The sequence below is a fragment of the Triticum dicoccoides genome, chromosome 6A (assembly GCF_002162155.2).
Source record: "Triticum dicoccoides isolate Atlit2015 ecotype Zavitan chromosome 6A, WEW_v2.0, whole genome shotgun sequence".
In the NCBI taxonomy this organism is placed as follows: Eukaryota; Viridiplantae; Streptophyta; class Magnoliopsida; order Poales; family Poaceae; genus Triticum; species Triticum dicoccoides.
The window spans coordinates 600,940,963-600,944,094 of record NC_041390.1 but is presented as its reverse complement, the minus strand read 5'-3'; positions in this window follow the sequence as shown (position 1 = coordinate 600,944,094).

Genomic DNA, 3,132 nt, shown 5'->3' with positions numbered 1-3,132 from the left:
GTGAACTAAGCAACAACACTACGGTACTACCACTATGACTACACATCCTAAATCAAGCAAATCATGGGTTCCATCAAATCTTGGACAAATCTCTAAAATGGCAACAAATTTACGGAGGAAAAAAAAGGGAACGGAGGAGTTTACCTAGTAGGATGGATTGGAGATCGAATCCACGGATCAAATCTTCAGATCTGAGAGGGATGTGGGGGGGCTTCGATGGGGGCGCCGCCGTTGCTCTCTGTCCAGAGAGCTGAGAGGGGGAAGAACTGCCTGGCCGGGCTGGGCCGATGCGCTCTAACTCACTGTGCAGCGCCCAAGAGCTAGGCGCTGCACATTACAAGTCTGGCGCCTAAGTCTGAGGCGCTGCAGTGCTGTCTGTGGGGCCGCAACTAAACCAGGGCTACCACGCTGGCACGAGGTGCGACGCCCAATAGAGAGGCGCTGCATAGTAGTGTGTGACGCCTAGCTATCGGGCGCCACACAAAAGGGTCAGCAGAGTGAAATTTTTTCGGAACGAAGTCAGTTTGTGATTTGATTTGAACCTCAGATCAAATATGTGATTTCTGCCAACGGCTGGAGATGCCCTAAGAACTGTGTAGAGGCTGTGCCTGTCTGTCTGTGCTGGGAAGGATCGGCACGTTCACGTACGGCGCGGAGTAGCCACTAGCATCTCCTCTCCTCGCCGGCCCCGCTAGCTTTACATTGACAGGGACGGGGATCCTGCCAGCTGAGGCGCGGCCTGATCCACGATCCGAAGGCCTTAAATGACCGCCGGAGCTGCGTCGGTCTTGGCGCGAATTAGTTAGTGGTTGCAGTCTGGCTCTGGCCGGAGCGCAGAGGAGGCATATCCACTGCCAATGCAAACGGCACAATCGAAAAAAAAGAAGAAGATCCCATTTTGTCTCTCTAGAATTCAAGCCCTCTCCTCTGCATGCATTTCGAAGGGAAACCGATTAGTACGGGAAGCTAGTTATTACTGGTAAGCAAACGCTCCCGGCCATGATCGATTGCCGTACGTGGGTGGATGGTGATGGAGGCAGCTTCGCCAAATGGCCATGATCGGAGTGTTTCTCGATGGTTAGTTACCTCATTGGAACAATATAATTAACGGTGCATCGAACATTGAAGTGCCGTTCGTGATCACTGTACTGGACAAAAGCGTGTGTCTGTGTGCATCCTCGATGAACCACGGCTGCCCACATCTTCAAGTAAACTACACTTACGGTCCTCGTATTAGTTGGCGCGTAACATCATGGTCATGAAATTTGTGAAATGCTCCAATAGAGACCTGAAAGACGAGAATACGTAACATGTACGGCCCTGGCCACGTCTCCTAATACTTGCAGTGATCACACGATGCCCCGTCAGCATACAGTAGATATACGGACCCGATATGTCAGCACGCGAGTGTGAAAGAATAACAAAATAAGTTACAGCACGAAAGGTTCTAACCCGAGCAAGCCCAAGCAAACCTGATGACACAACTCTAATCTTACATTCTTAAGAAGTTGCTCCCCACTTCTACCAATTCCCTCAACAAGCACACTATCCACATCATCTTCATGCCACGTCAGCGTTCACATGACTCTAATTCTTAACATGCATGTGCCATGTCATCCTGCAGTCACCACTCACCAGCATACAAAACAGACCGTGGACCAGCCCTGATCATTTTGTCTGCCACTTGCCAGGTTGATTATTTCCCTCGACCCAAACTTCTTGCGTCTGGGCTTTTTCACTCCGCATGTTGCCTCGGACGACTCGACTCGATTTATTGTCGTTGGGCTGTACTACAACACGCATCATACTCAGGCCTACATCTTCCCATCCGATTCCCTTCCCCTACCTGAGTCGCTCACCTTCCCGTCCGATCCCCTTCCCCTGCAGGCTACAATCTTGGCAACTGAATAGGCGATGGTCCCTTCAGCTCTTCATTCCAATCTGAAACGGGGCGCGGTTTCATGGACTACAACTGGGAAATTAAGAGCACCAAGTAGCACTACTCCTCTTCCGGTTGTCTATATATGGTATATTTTTCTCTCCAAGCAGCACCAAAACTCGAAGTAATCAATCTCTTTCTGTTATCTTTCCTTTTATTGTGAATTCTCAACAACCCTCTCGCCCCTGCCGTATGGAAACTCGAGAGGATGACTTGCAGTGGCCAAATCTGTCAATCTGTCTCGCCTCAGCGGCCGTTCTCTTCAGTTTGACAATGGATGATGGAGGTGGTGCGCTAGAGGAGAGTCTAGAGATGTGCTTAGGATTTTTCTGGTGGTACATCTCAGGTGGAGGAGGGTGAGCTGCCCTCCGACTCAATCCCTGTCATGGTCGTGTAAACCGTTGTGCTCCATGATGCTGGTGCCTGCAGGTATGTGGGTATAATCAAATCAGACAATGTACGGTAGTCCCTTTTTTTGCAGGGTGCTCTTTGCGAATGGCTTGGACATCTGTCCTTGGTGGTATGTACCGTATGTATGCGTGGGACTGTACGTGTATGTGGTATTATCATCCATGGCGAGGAGAAAAACCGTGCAGTATTTATCTTGAGAAAAGGAATCTTTGTTGTTATAGCGGATGATGATCCCTTGATAAAAGACACATTTGTAATTAGGACGATGATAGAAGAATATGGATTCCATCAAATTAGTTCAGTCGCCGGTAGTGATTTTATTATCAGAATTAGTTATATTCAATACTTCATTTGTAATTAGGAGGGTAGCAAGTAATGCATGTTATATCTTTTGACAGCAGCAGATTATAAAATCCTGTTTTTGTATGTCCACATTCCTCTATCCTATTTTTGTTCACATTCTTTCCTTTTATTATAGAGGCCGGCCTGATGTTATGGACGCATGCGAATGGTTCATATGTAGCTTACATATAGAAGATGCAGTGTTCTCGGTAATTGCCTTTGGCTCCTAGGTGCATATGCACCCATTGTCGAAATTCAAATTTCGAGAAGTTAAAAAATTTGAAACAAAAATCCCGCGTGTATATCCGGACATTTTATGTGCGTTCACAAGGTTTCGGTGAAAAACGACGTTTTTTGTGGCTTGTGTAAAAAAGATAAAGAAATGCCTCGTGAATAGTTAGAATGAAGCATCAGAAATTGTCTTTTTTACACAAGCCACA